Below are 15,883 nucleotides of genomic sequence, written 5' to 3' on the forward strand. Positions count from 1 at the left end.
GTACCTGCACTATCTCTGTATCCTATCTGAGTACATTGGAAACTGTGTATACTGGTATTAGAACTAGGAAACTGAAAGGGAATAACAAAATCTAGAGACACAGGGTAAAAATACAAATGACTACAAAAGCAATACTTGCAAACTGTTTGGTGTAAATCAGCTGAACAACTCATGGGGGGGGAAGGAAAGAGGGAGAGAGGAGGAGGGAATGAGGGATAAGGTAGCAAACAGTACAAGAAATGTATCCAATGCCTAATGTATGAAACTGTAACCTCTCTGTATATCAGTTTGACACTAACAATTTAAAAATAAATAAATAAACTACATGCTCAAATGTGAGCAGTAGTTTGTCAATTTATGAGGTGGTAATTTAGTGGCAAATAGGTTAGATTCCAATGTGAAAAAATGGAATTTTTTTTGAGTTAGAGTCTGGTGGTAATAGAAATTGCATTACCTTTGTATTTTGGTCTGCAACAAACAAATACCATTATTCTCTCTGTAAATCAATGTCTGGCATTCCAGAGTAGACTCAGTAGCTCAACAAGGTCAATCAAGAACCACAACTTTAACATCTGTCCTGGTCAGCCATCATGAGTGAGTTGACAACATCTGAATACTCAGATGGGAAAGTGGGCTGAGTTCCAGGGATCATGTGCTCACATCATCATTAGGAATCAGGTTGGATTGCAGGAGAAAAGAATATAGTTCCCTTCTTAACTTTTTGTGTTCTTCCTTCATTCAAGAACTACATTGTGCTCATTTGACTGTAAATTTAGTAGTTTGGGATTCAAATTACAAGCCTTCTGATGATGCAACTTCATTATGTACATAACAGTGACAAATTGGGCAAGATTTGTCTACCATCAATCTCTCATCTGTTTGGTGGATGAAACGGTTTTACTTCATACAGACACTTAAAATGATGACTTACCTAATGGACATATTTGCTGTTACTAATTTCTTCAGCAGGTCTGTTAGCCCCATCATCCAGAAATGAATTTCATTTTAATTACAAAACCATCTCCCTACAGAAGGATATATCCTTAGCAAAACTGACCAGGTTACTTTACATTCCATAACTACCACTCACGTCCTGGAATTGAATAAAACTCAAACACACTGGGTGGTGGTGGCTAATGCCTGTAATCCTAGTTAAGCAGAAGGCTGAGATCTGAGGACTGAGATTCAAAGCCAGCAAGGGCAGGAAAGTTCATGAGACTCTTACCTCCAATTAATCATCAGAAAACTGCAAGTAGGCCCATGGCTCAAGTGGTAGAATGATAGGTTTGAGCTGAGGTGATCAGAGACAGCTCCCAGGACAGGAGTTCAAGCCCCCCAAAAATAAAATAAAAAGTAAAACCTCAAACACTCAGAGCTGAGCAAGAAAATAAAATAAAAAGAGGGCACTTTTGCACGTATAACACATTAAACATGTAGGCATCATTAGTAGGTTTAACACATGCATAACATATTCGGTTTTACATGTGCATAAAATGAAAATAATCTGCTTGAGAACAACCTTTTCAAGAGTTGTTCTGGATTTTATATTAGCTTTTAGGGTTCACTATTTCTTTACAGAAAATACATCCTTCAAATTCAACTCTTAAAGATATTCTTGTTAGAAATGAACTTTACAATTTGGGGTGGGGTTCAGGGAGGAAAAGTGGGAGAAAAATGAGGGATGGGATAATAGTGTTTGACAAGAACTTCACATAACTATATATTAACTTACATATTACCCCTCCTTATATTACCTTGACAATAAAATAAAATTAAAATGTTTTATTGTTCTCTAAATTTGAATATGAACCAATTGAATTTCATCATTTAAAATATAAGTATTATAAATATTTTCCTATTTAATATATGAAAGAGATGTAAAAATGTAGTGTGTAGGTTTAAGGAATGATTTGATATTGGGAAGAAATATGGTGATTTACTAAGTATAATATCTTAATGTATTACAAACTCTCGAATATTTGAAAAAGTACTTTCTACAAATGATCCTGAGCAATAGCAATTCACAAGAGGTAAATTTAAAGTAGGCAATGAGAATATAAAATAATAAGCATCTCATCTTTAAAGGTGGGTAAAATATCAAACTTAGACTAATATGCTTTTGAATTAACTAACTATAGTCATCTCGGGTCCCAGATTTTCAATTCTGAAAATCTATTTTATTTTATTTTTTTTTCCTCCAGAAAAGTCAAACATCTGAAGTGATGGGGTAGTGGATTTGGGTAGATTAAATTCAAGTGTATAAAAGATGATTTCACAAAGTATTCTGTCTTCAATGTTAGATTATGGGTAAATTTATTCTGTGTTTTTAAACAAGTGAAAGTCAAATTTATTGTCTAGAAAATGATTCTAGAAATTGTATTGGCAATTTGGGACAATGTCATCTTCACATTAGTTACTCATTTAGTCGTAGTACTTAATTGCTATTGTAAAGTTGTGCAATATTTTCTGGTAACCATCACTAGTCCACTTCTTTGTGTGGTTTGTAAGAGGGGAGGATGTAGGAAAAATGGATGATTTAAGGTTGATAATTCAAGCTAGCTCTTAGCATTTCGTTATGCAGGATATCTAGAGGGAATTAGGAAATATACAGTTTATGAGAGCATAGAAAGACGTTCAAACATTTGACACAGGGAATAGAATGACTAGACTGTTATTGTAAAGTCAATTGTCATTAAGGTTACCTATTTTAGATATTTTCTTCCTTTGAAAGCCAGAATAACTGTGGCCACTTTGATTGATTTTACAGGTGTGCATTACAGTTTTCCATTTACTCCATTTTTATATTTTTTCTGATATTAATGCATTTTGTATTTAAACAGTACACATTCATTTGCTTATTCTTCTGTAATACAATGCAAAGTTCTCAAAGATAATGACCACATTTTATGTTTCAATATACTTAGTATTATATCTAACATACTGACTTTTTATGGCTTGTGTTCAAATAAGTTTATTGGTTTAGTGCAATTTATTTACAGAGTAAATGTACCAGTTGAAAAAATGCTTGTATAAATGTTATTTAGGGTTAATTTGAGAAATATTGGGCTTCATAGATAGGCATGGTGACTGAGTTTTACCAAATGCAGGGTATTAAACAAATATTTATCAAATTCATTTTTACAAGCCAAACATGTAAAAAAAAACCCTCATTTTCTTTTTTTGCCATATAAATATTAGTTTAACATATTTCTTCTTTGATTGCTCTGTTTTTCTGATGGAATAAGGGCTTGGACTCAAAGCCTTGTGCTATAGCTTAGCTTTTTCCCCTCAACAGCACTCTAAAAATGTGTGCCTCTATTCTAGTATTCTACTGGCTACCAGTAGGGAGATCAGGTTGAACTTTTCTCCCTGAACCATTGTGGAATGTGAGTCTTCAGACCTCAGCCTCTTCAGTAGCTTGGATTATAAATAGTCAACCCATTCTGCTTTGATTCACTTCTTTAGTTTTTATTTGCTGGACATATGTAAACTTTGTAACTTGTGGGGTTTTTGTTTGTTTGTTTGTTTGTTTTACCAGTCCTGGGGCTTCAGCTCAGAGCCTGAGCACTGTCTCTGGCTTCTTTTTGCTCAAGGCGAGCACTCTACCACTTGAGTCACAATGCCACTTCCAGCTTTTCCTGTTTATGAGGTGTGGAGGAATTGAACCCAGAGCTTCATGCATGTTAGACAAGCACTTTACATCTACAACACATTCCCAGATTTTTATAAGTTGAAATTTTATATCATATCAAGGAAAGAGATTATTGTCTCCCCTGGATATAAAAGAACTAAAAAATTAGCTCTTCCAGAGAATAAAAACAAAAAAAACAAATCAAAAAATAAAAAAAAATCAAATAAGTAAATAGGAATAAAAACAATAATGTTATCCAACAACTATTCAATTTTTTACATCTGTTTTATCTAATTTATAACAAAGAATAACTTCTAAAATTTGATAAAGAATGCATGCAATTTCAACTACCAGCAGTTAAATGTAGAGCAAGAATATGATAAGAAAATAAGTCAAATAAATGCTTGCAAAACATCTATAGTTACCAATATGCTTAATAATAAAAAAGCTAACACTTTTTCCTGTAAGGTAGAAAGCCTATCAAGGAAGTCTTAAAACACTAACTAATGTAATGAAATATTAACATTGAGGAGGGAGTTATAAAGGTTGGAGACTGATGAAAACATTATTAACAAAAAATAGTCTTTGATCACATATGATGTATTTCTCTGTATAGAAAACTTCAAAGAATCAAATTTAAAAATCCCCCATGTGCCCAAAATAATAAATAAATACAAAGTTTCTAAATTCAATGTAAGGGAATTAGTATCTGTTGCATATATTGGAATTTTAGAAATAAATTATAAGGCACCAAATCTATTTATTTGTCTGTTGTAACTAAAATACCACCCAGTTGTAAGTCTTCAACACAGAGAGGAAAGGTTAATAAATATGGATGATAGAAAGATAATGTTAGACATAGCTAGCTAGTTAGCTAGATGATAGATAGATCTCTTATTTATCATCTTTCTATATAATATATATGAAATATATATATGTATTCAATTTTTTCTGCCATCCTAAAGCTACTCGAAGAAATAGTCTATTAGTTGTAAAAAAAATCACCACCAATGTTATAAGCAACAGTGCTGCTGTCATAAGCACTAATCTGAAATGATTAATGAGAAGCAGTTCCTGGGTTTGTCTAGTCCACACTTCACCTTAGACTGCAGCTACAAACACATGATTAACTTAATGTCTTTGGCATTCATCAAGTAATCAGTTCATTTGTTTAATACATTGATGATGTTCTGCGTTTATAATATGTTCAATTGATTCCATTATTTTAATAATGATTATTTTCTCATCTAAGTTTTTCTAATTAAGTTAAATATTTTAAATGTTATATATTCGTAGGCATAATTTTTAGTGGATTAGTAATTGTTTTCCTTCCATGTATTTATTACATTTTAAAAATATTATAGCTTAATATTACTATGTAGCCTGGCACTATGCCTGTAGTCCTGGCCAATTAGGAGGCTGAGGTATGAGGATTGCAGTTCAAGGTTCAATGCCAGCCCAAGCAGGAAAGTCCATGAGTCTCTTATCTACAATTAACCACCAGAAAATTGGGACTGGTTCTGTGGTTCAAGTAGTAGAACACTAGCCTTGAGCTAAAGAGTTCAGAGATAGCACCCAGGCCCAGACTTCAAACCCCACAAGTGACAGAAAAATAAATTACTATGTAAGTGACTTTATTTTTTTTATCTGCCTCTGAAACTTTTAATTTTTTGTCTTTTTATCCAAGTGCCTGTGTAGAGTGCTCCTTTAAAATAACTGAATATGACCAGTAATGCTTTTAATCAATACATACTCAGTGATAATAGATTGAATCACTAAGAAAATGGTGTTTGTTTTTTTTTTTAGAATACCTAAAGAAATGGTAGGACCAGCTGCTATCAAATTTATTAAAATTGAATAGAAATCTGTGAAATATTGCCTGGTAAATTTAAACAGTATTGTATGATTCTTTGAAGAAATATAGAAAATGTGTTTTATATTTCCAAAGTGTTATAGTTCTCCTAAGAACTAGTCATGTAGCCTATTGTGTTACAGAGTAGAATGTTTATGAGTGCTTCAGTTTGATGTTATACATATTTTTGTGCCTGGACGATTTAAGATTCATAATTTTATTTGTTTTTTTTCCCCCAGATAATACAGAAAGTAATATTTGATTCTAAGGTGGATAGAAGACCATAAAGGAAATCAAATCCATTTGAGCATTGCCTTTGAAAGATGTGAAATGAATGCAAACATAAGTAAATTTTATAAAGCCATACTTTAGTTCAAAGCACTCACTACATAATGTCCTAGATCCCTGTGTTCACCTATGTCATCAAATGTCACTCAGCACAGGGTATGGCATTAAGTTACAAAGAATCATATATCTATATCATGTAGCACAACAACTCAAGAGACAACTTCATCACCATAAGCCCTATGCATATTTAAATCACATACATGAAGCAATTCAATGCTAATTTACTCTTATTTATTCATTTATATTTTTCATTTTCAATTAGAAATACAGACCCTGATTCAGTGAATTAGAAGTAAATATTTCTTCAATAATATAAGTGAATGCCATCTTTTATAGGCTTGCTTTGATTCTTTAAATACATATTTATCTGATGCTAAATTTTAAGCATTACTTTAATATTTCATTATTACAATCCAGATCCATGCATAGATCCACAGAAAATGAATAGGCATTCATTCTGACGTCTTCATGTGGAGCTCTACAAGTCAAAACTTGATTTCATATGAAATAGGAAGATGCAAACAGATGCCTTCAAAAATACAAGATAATCAAGCTACTCATTAGAAAAGGATATATTCAGAAATACCATGTAGGAATTCAGTATTGCAGACATGTTCTTAAATATTTCTAGAATTAAAAATTAATTGCAGCATAATCTAAGAGATCATGGTTGAGATTTTACAATGTGATCCAAATGGATCACATTAAGTACCTACACAAGCTTTTCACACTTAAGTTTGATAAGAAATGCATTCGCTGCCTTACTTACATATCTGAAACCCCTATGTACATTACTTTGACAATAAAAAATGGAAAAAAGTTGAGATAAATAAACCGAAGTTTCATGGTTACATAAAGAGAAAACATGTATTATATTTATTAAAATTTAAATTAATAAAGTAGGTACAGAAGTATCACTTTTCCCAAGTCCTTCCATTTCCTTACAAATGGGACAATGTCATTCTTTCTGATAGAGGCGTAAAATTCCACTGTGTATATGTACCACATTTTCCTGATCCACTCATCTACTGAGGGGCATCTGGGTTGGTTCAGATTCTAGCTATGACAAATTGTGCTGCGATGAACATTGTTGTGCTGGTGGCTTTAGTGGGATTATGTTTGTGGTCTTTTGGATAGATACCCAAAAGTGGGGCTGCTGGGTCATAGGGGATTTCTATGTTTAGCCTTCTGAGGAATCTCCATACCGCTTGCCAGAGTGGCTGAACCAGTTTACATTCCCACCAACAATGAAGTAGGCTTCCCTTTTGGCCACATCCCCTCCAACATTTGTTATTGTTACTTTTCTTGATATATGACATTCTTACTGGGGTGAGATGGAATCTCAATGTTGTTTTGATTTGCGTTTCTTTTATGGCCAGTGATGTAGAGCACTTTTCATATGCCTCTTGGCCATTCTCATTTCCTCACAGCAGAGGATCGCAGGAGCCCAATAGCTCTACCCTTATGAACACATAAGATAATGCTAAGGGAAATGAACTCCATGTTATGGAAATGATTGTTATATCACAGTTGTAAATACATTCAACGTGCCATATGTAACTGTAGCCTCTATTATTGATGATATTCCTGTATCACCTTCCTGTGGTTGTACCTACACTATCTCTGTATCTTATCTGAGTATATTGGAAACCTTGTATACTGATATTAGAACCAGGAAATTGGAAGGGAATACGAAAATCGAGAGACACAGGGTAAAAAAAAAAAAAAGACAAACAACTACAAAAGCAATACTTACAAACTGTATGATGAAAATGAACTGAACAACTGAACATCTCGTGGGGTGGACAGGGAAGGGAAAGAGGGAGGGGGGAGGCAGAATGAGGGACGAGGTAACAGTAAAAGAAATGTATCCAATGCCTAATGTATAAAACTGTAACCTCGCTGTAATTCAGTTTGATAATAAAAATATATTTTAAAAAATAAATTTAAAAAGTAGGTACAGAACATAAATTATGCATTTACAATTTATAAAATTGAAATATCAAGACAAAACTGTAAATATTACAAAAACCTATGGCCATGTTGAAAACAGATATAAAGTAAATCATATGGCCCCCTCCCCCAAAAAAAAGATCAGTTACAATACAGGCACACTTCACAAATATATTTTATTTTTTCACCCATATTTCCTGAGAGGCCTGAAAACTCCACATTACAATTTTAAGGCTGATGTTTATATATACACATTAAGCAGATATTTGTAGAAAATAATTCTCAATGTCTTCCAAAATGAATTCAGTTTATTTCAGATATCTAAGTATTTCTGAAGATGACATTTTAGAAACTGAAAAATTCATGGCTCATCTCTCCTATATACTTCTCATTTCTTATTTTATATGTAACTATACTTCTAGGTCTACTAGTTTTAATTCTAGCATTTCCTAAATACTTCTCTCATTTATAATTAGTATAATTCTCATTCAGATATTATTAGTTATTTCAACAACTCTGATTTATCAGTTCTTCCTTTAGTGATCTTAATGGTTTATTATTTGAACTTGATTATAATTCTGATTGCTGATGCTTAGCTTTGTTATTAAAACATTGTTAAATTATTGGCTTTTGTGGAATGTATAAAACCCCTCACTGATATTCTAATTTGATCATTTTGAAATTGTGTAGCTATTTCTCTATTGTGTTTCATTTTCCTCTTCTAATAGGAAACAGAGCCAGAAAGAATGAAAGGTAAAAAGAAAGAAAGAAAGAAAGAAAGAAAGAAAGAAAGAAAGAAAGAAAGAAAGAAAGAAAGAAAGAAAAAAGAAGGAAAGAGAGAGGGGGGAGGGAGGAAGGAAGGAAGGAAGGAGGGAAGGAAGGAAGGAAGGAAGGAAGGAAGGAAGGAAGGAAGGAAGGAAGGAAGGAAGGAAGGAAGGAAGGGGGAGAGAGAGGGAGGGAAGGAAGGAGGGAGGGAGGGAGGGAGGAAGGGAGGAAGGAAGAAAGGAAGGAAAGAAGAAAGGGAGGAAGGAAGAAAGACTTCTATCATTTTCTCCTTAGCATACTTACTTTGGATGAATGAATCTAGTTGAAAGGTTCATGAAAAATATAGTGTTACTTAAAATAGTATTTTATATGTGATGTATTTTTATCTAACAGTAAGTTGATCAAGCTTACTTTGAAAATTTCAAGGATAAGACAAGAATTCAAATGTAAATTCACTGACAGATATAAGTAGTATGACATTAAAATTAGTCATTTAATATTTAAATAAAAGATTTCCATGCCATGACAAATTAACTTCTTGTTGACCTAGAAGGCAAAGCTCAGGTTCAAGTTTTTTATTCCTAGGAAGAGTAGAGAGAAAGTGACAGCAACAGAAGAGCTGGTTTGTCCCCCTGGCACTTGACTACAGCTACCACTCATTGTTCACTACACTATATGTGTATGTGAGCTACTCAGACCAAAAGCATCCATTCTGTCTACACAGAAACTTTTCAAATAGCTATGTTTCAAGAAATTTTTCATATGGTCTTCTATGGGAAGAAAGATACAAGGTCAGAGGACATAAAATTAATGAGAAGTAGTCTTGGGACTTTGTAAGAAGAGTACCAGGTATTTGGCATATGGTCTAGGATGTGTGTAGGTATATGTATCTGTGTGTGTGTGTGTGTGTGTGTGTGTGTGTGTGTGTGTGTGCCCATTTGTGTGTACTCATTAAGTGTTTTGCTCTAAGTGAGAAACCTCTTGGCTTAGTCACTGTGTGTCATGCACTCTTAAATTTCATTATGTACTAAAGTACAAATACTTGGGCTTGGCTTCTTTTTTCCTGTATCTAAGAATGGCACAGTGGTAAAATAAATGGAAAGAGAAAGAAGGAAAGCAGAAGGAAGAAAATACTAGAAAACTTTTAAAATTTCTCTTCCTTTTATTGGTTGTTTTGGAAGCATTGCAGTCTAAATGGCACATCTCTTAGAACTAAATGATGGAATTATATTTAAGAGAAACATACGCATAAAGCGCTTTTGAAATATGACTTGTGTTACCACACAGCAGTAATATCCATCTTTAAACACTTGCAGCACTATCCCACTGATTAGCTTCTATTTTAAATAGCGACTTACATTCATTAGGGTTCCATTATTCCAGTATTATGGTTTCATGCATAGCAGTTTCAAAACAACAATTTTGGCACTATAAGGAATGGAGTCTTTCAACAAAATAATTTTTGTTCCTGCTGGTGTGTCTATGATAAACTCTGTGTATATATTCAGAAAAGTTGGAAAAATAGAAGTCTATAATTTGGTAATTTAGTCTATAATATAAATTGTAAAGCAAGCACAAAAGTAAATGTAATCCCCTATTTGTTTTCTATACTTCTAATGTATTTCTATCCCATTATGCTAATTGGAGCTAATAATTTAGTTTCTGTAATACAGAGGAGAAAACAATAACAAAAGGGGGAACATATATATGTTATAAAACTAGTTAGCAATAAAAATGAATCAGTTCTTTATATGTATAAAATATGAAAGGATATGTCAAACCATTGTGTTAGATAAAAGCCAATTTTATGAATCCAAATACTATGAAATTGTCAGTATGAAATTTTAGAAAACTACAATCAAATTTTATTTTCAGATAGCAGATTTGTGAGGCCCTGTGTGCAAGAATTGACTTGGACTTGAAAGAGGTGAAAATAGGTTACTATGCATGTTGTAAAGGTAACATTTTCAGGCAGCACACTAGACCCACTCGAAACACTGTCTCCGTGATTTATTCTTAAGGCTAATGCTAGAAGCCAGGGTAACATTCGTCAAGATTCATTGTGTCCATAAAGTGCTTTGTTAAATGTCAACTCCTTTGTACAATTACTTATAATATTTAAAATGTGGCAAATTTGAAAAAAAAAACATTCAGATAAAATTTGAGGACTGGTTTCTTACAGTAGTAATGCTACTGCCTCAGGAGGCTGATATCCAAAATTATTGGTTAGAAGAGAGCCTGGCCTTGAAGGTCCATGAGAATCTTACCTCCAATTAACTACCAATAATGCTGAAAGATGATTTGTAGCTCAAGTGGTACAGTCTAACCTTGTGAAAAAAATACATTAAAAAGCTGCAGACATCAGGAAGAAACCAGGCCCTGAGTTAAACCGCTAGAATAGACACACACACACACACACACACACACACACACACACACACACACACGGAGAGAGAGAGAATAAGGACAGATAAGATTGGTTTTGGTTTCACCTGTAATCTTAGATGTTCAGGAGGCTGAGATTGGGAAGAATGCAGTTTGAAGACAGACCTTTCATAAAACTTCATGAGATTCCTTCGCAATGAGAGAAGCTTTGTAAGAACATCCAGTGTTGCAGGTACAGCAGCAGAGCTCAAGAGAGAAAGTATGAACTTCAGGAAATTTCTCAGCAGTAATATTTTTGCAGGATGCAAAAGAGTCAGGGAAATTAGATAAACGGAGAATAAAATGTGGTCTCACTTGCAGATAGCAGGTTCAATGAGGCAGTAACACAAAATACAGTGGAGAGAGAGAGAGAGAGAGAGAGAGAGAGAGAGAGAGTGCTATGGCCTTTCTAGTTGACAGTACTATGGGCTAGAAGACAGCAAACTTTTTTTGAATGTTTTTATCTTTCAGTAGTTGTACAAAGGAGTTACCATTAAAAAAAAAGCAATTTATGAATACAGTACATCTTGGTCAATGTCATCAGTCTCAACATTCTTACCCATCCTTCCCAACCCACTTGTTCCCTCACTTTTCTTAATTTTCAGGTTATGTACTGATTTTTTTTGACATTTAACAAAGCAGTTTGTTTATGTAACTTTTGAAAGAAACAGAATTGTCATCAAGAAACCATACACTCAGCTAAAATAATCCAGGATTAGACAGAGGAAAGGCACTGTAGGTATCATAGGATTCAGAAAGTAATCAATATTTTCCATATTAATGCAAGTGCATACAAATGTATTGACTGAAATATGGTAGATTCAGGGAGAACACAAAGTGTGTAATTCCTTAAAAAGTCAGTCAAAGTTCAACAAAATAAACACCAGGAAGTGAGTACTTGAAAGAGGCAGGGTGGGGTCAAAGGGAAAGAGGTAGAAGAATGAAGAACAGAAGATAGAAAGCATGAATTGAATAATTCCATTTATGTCTTACAAAATCAAGAAGAGTAAGAGAAGGAATGAGTAGAAAGATGGGTGAGAATGTTGAAAATATACTGTTGATCAAGGTATATTGTATTCATAAACTGCTTTGTTAAATGGCAACTCCCTTGTACAACTACTTAAATATCATTTTAAGAGTTGTGGCAAATTTGAAAAAAAATGTTCTTGAAAAAGAGGGGCACTGGTGGCTAACACTGGTTAATCAGAAGGCTGAGATCTGAAGATAATGCTTCAAAGCAAGCTGAGGCTAGAAAGCTCCCCAGACTCTTATTTCCAGTAAATTAACAGAGAACCTGGAAGTGTTGCTTTGGATCAAGTGGTATATAAAAAATATGCTCAGGGACAGTGCCTAAGCCCTGAGCTCAACCCCTGTACCTACACACACACACACACACACATACACACACACACTACACTTGAATACACTCAAATTTATTGTCATATCTTTTATTTATAATAGCTCTTTGTTACATTTATATTCCAATGAGTACTAAAAGAACAGAAATCCTATTTTTGTTTTATATATTCTGCTCTGAATAAAATCCCATTTCTGTAAAGCTGTATTTTTATATAATGTAAGAGTTACCCCTTAAAACATTCAATGTGGCTTTAGTGTGGTATTGCTTGTAATCTCTGGATAGATGCTCAAAAGAAGGGGTTGCTGGGTCTTAGAGGAGCTTTATGTTTAGCCATCTGAAGAACATCAATACTGCTTTCCAGAGTGGTTGAACAAGATTAAATTTCCACCATCAGTGTAGTAGGGTTCCCTTTTGGCCACATCCTCTCCAGCATTTGCTATTATTAGTTTTTTGTTAATGGACATTCTTACTGGAGTGAGGAGGAATCTCAATGTTGTTTTGACTTGCATTTCTTTTATGGCCAGTGATGTAGAGCACTTCTAATATAACTATGTTCATCACAGCACAATTTGTCCTTGCTCAAATATGGAAGCAACCCAGATGCCCCTCAGTGGATGAGTGTATCAGGAAAATGTGGTACATATACACAATGGGATTCTATGCCTCTATCAGAAAGAATGACACTGCCCCATTTGTAAGGAAATGGAAGGACTTGGAAAAAATTATACTAAGTGAAGTGAGCCATACCTAAAGAAACATGGACTCTATGGTTTCCCTCATAGGGCATAATTAGTACATATATAGGCTAGTATTAGCAGAAGATCACAATAGCCCAATAGCTATGCCCTTAGGAACAAATAAGATGATACTAAGCAAAGTGAACTTCAAGTTATGGAAACAAATATCATTATTGTAATATTTTTCAACATATGTGAAACTGTACCGTTTTTTGGTCTTCCCTCCTATTCCATTCCTGTGTTTTTACCCTGTGCTATCACTGTATCTCATCTGAGTACTCTGGATATTATGTATACATGTATTGGAACTAGGGAAGGGAAAGGTAATACTGAAATCGAGAAACAAAGGATAAAAAGACAAATGATTCCAAAAACAATACTTACAAAACCATTTGGTGTAAACCAACTGTACAACTCATGGGGGGAGAGAGGAATAGGGAGTGATTAGGGAGGGAATGAGAGGGGAAGTTAACAAATTGGATAAGAAATGTACTTGCCTTACATATGAAATTGTAACCCCTCTGTACTTTACTTTGACAATAAAGAAGAAAAAATACGTTCGATGTTATCATGAAATAAGTATATGCCTCTTCAGAGAAATGCATGCAACTATAGTATGCAGCTGTCCGCTGTAATTCTAGCTACTTAGGAAGCTGTGATCCAGAGAAAGGATCACAATTACTGGACAGCTCAGGGAGAAATGTCTTAGAGACTCCACCTCCAAATCAGAAAAGAAAAGAAAAGAAAAAGCCAGGTAACAGATGTGGCTCAAATGGTAGAGCAGCAGCTAAGCAAACTAATTAAGCTTGTAGCAGAATTCAAACCCAGGTACCAGTAAAATATAAATAAATAAGAGAAGGAAAGAAGGAAGAAATTGAGGGAAGGAAGAAGAGAGTGAGGGAGTGGAAGAGGGAGGAATCATATTCATTCATCCTCACAGGTATTTCTTCACTGCTACCATGCTGTCTGCTCATATCAAACCTGCAAATAAAATTTGTAAGAAGAGAACAAGAGAATTTAAAAGATTTTTTCCCCTGTATGTGAAGAAATAAATATGTAAAATCAAGGCTGTGGGTGACCATTATTTCCTTATCTCTAATTATCTTTCTTTTTTTTTTTTTTTTGGCCAGTCCTGGGCCTTGGTCTCAGGGCCTGAGCACTGTCCCTGGCTTCTTCCCGCTCAAGGCTAGCACTCTGCCTCTTGAGCCACAGCGCCGCTTCTGGCCGTTTTCTGTATATGTGGTGCTGGGGAATCGAACCTAGGCCCTCGTGTATCCGAGGCAGGCGCTCTTGCCACTAGGCTATATCCCCAGCCCTCTAATTATCTTAAATCTATTTTAAATAGTATTCTACAATAAAAGATCATTCAACAATTCAAAGAGCTCTCAAATTATGATAATGACTTTATAATCACAAATGCTTCTTGTATGTTAGGTGGTATGTGGCACATGCCCACTAAATCATCTCTGGTTGCATAGGGAAATCTTTAATTGGTTTTAAATTTACAAGGGGTTTATATGAAAGAGGAGGGGATTGAATGTGGATTGATATGAATTCATAAGGAGCAGTGCCAAGAGGCTTAAACCTCAAGGGAAAACAGCCTTTAGTTTTAATCTTCAAACTGAACTAAATTTCATAGAGGGGTAAAACCTAACACAATTAGGAAATCTTTAATTGTATTTCAACACAAAAAATTGAAAGATTGAATTAATATCTATTTTTTCTTCTTTATTGTCAAAGTGCAGTACAGAGAGGTTTCAGTTTCATATGTAAGGCAATGAGTACATTTCTTATAATATTTATCATTAAATGTTTAGTATTTTAATTTCTTCTACAAAGAGTTTTCTCTTAATATTAATAGAACATAATAATATCTGCTATTTTACAATGAGTGACCATGGGTTAGAAGAATTCTCAGAATGAGCAAACGAAAATGATGGCACATAATTTGAAAGTTTCAATCTTAGACAACTTGTCTGAGTTAGACTGCAAAAAAATTCGTTTAACTGAATTGGTTTGAATAATGATTTTTATTATCTTTCAAAAACTTTAAGATGATATCTAAGAATAAAATAATTTTTAGTTCTTTGTTTCCAAATGCTACAAAGAAGCACAAATATTTATTGTGCATTTCAACTAATGGAAGCATTCCTTAATATATATGACTAAAATAAAGGTACTTTACTTTGAGGGTGTTGTCTATAAGAATGTTGAAAGACTATCATGCTATTTATCAAGCAAATATTGACAAAGTGCATAATTATTGTCATCTCATGTAATTAAGGAAGACTCATTTTTTCCCCCTGGATAATTAAACAGGTCTGGTCAATGTTTATTAGTGGGTTTGACTTGCTAACCAAAAGGATGAAAGGTTTTCACTGATCAGCACGGGAGCTTTGACCTGCTCGGTCTCTGACCTGGGTCGGTTCACCCCTCCTTAGGCAACCTGGTGTTCCTCCGCTCCCGGGAGGTCACCATATTGATGCCGAACTTAGTGCGGACACACGATCGGTATAGCGCACTGCAGCCCAGAACCCCTGGACTCAAGCGATCCTCCGGGCTCAGCCATCCGAGTAGCTGGGATTACAGGCACGTGCCACCGCGCCCGGCTGAAAGGTTTTTAATTCATTATGAAATGTATAATATGTAATGAAAACAACCACTAAATACTTACTAAAAGGTAATGCGTCTGAAAAGATAGGCCAACCTTTTCAGAGCAAAAATGGACTGTTATGCCAGAGATTGCCTCCTACTTACCTTCATTAGCTGTATTTTTTTAAGTTTAGAAACATTTCCCCGTTTTTTTTTGTGTT

The 15,883-nt window shown here is 34.3% G+C and overlaps 1 long non-coding RNA gene across 1 annotated transcript; it reads right to left on the reverse strand.

Moving 5' to 3' along the window:
* Positions 1–722: 722 nt before the first annotated feature.
* Positions 723–15,667, reverse strand: LOC125360971. Its single transcript, XR_007212848.1, has 3 exons — positions 15,502–15,667; positions 11,533–11,537; positions 723–732 (listed from the first exon to the last, which is right to left on the reverse strand). It is a non-coding gene; the product is annotated as an uncharacterized LOC125360971 (long non-coding RNA).
* Positions 15,668–15,883: the final 216 nt, after the last annotated feature.

Source organism: Perognathus longimembris, chromosome 12 (genome assembly GCF_023159225.1).
Source record: "Perognathus longimembris pacificus isolate PPM17 chromosome 12, ASM2315922v1, whole genome shotgun sequence".
NCBI lineage: Eukaryota > Metazoa > Chordata > Mammalia > Rodentia > Heteromyidae > Perognathus > Perognathus longimembris.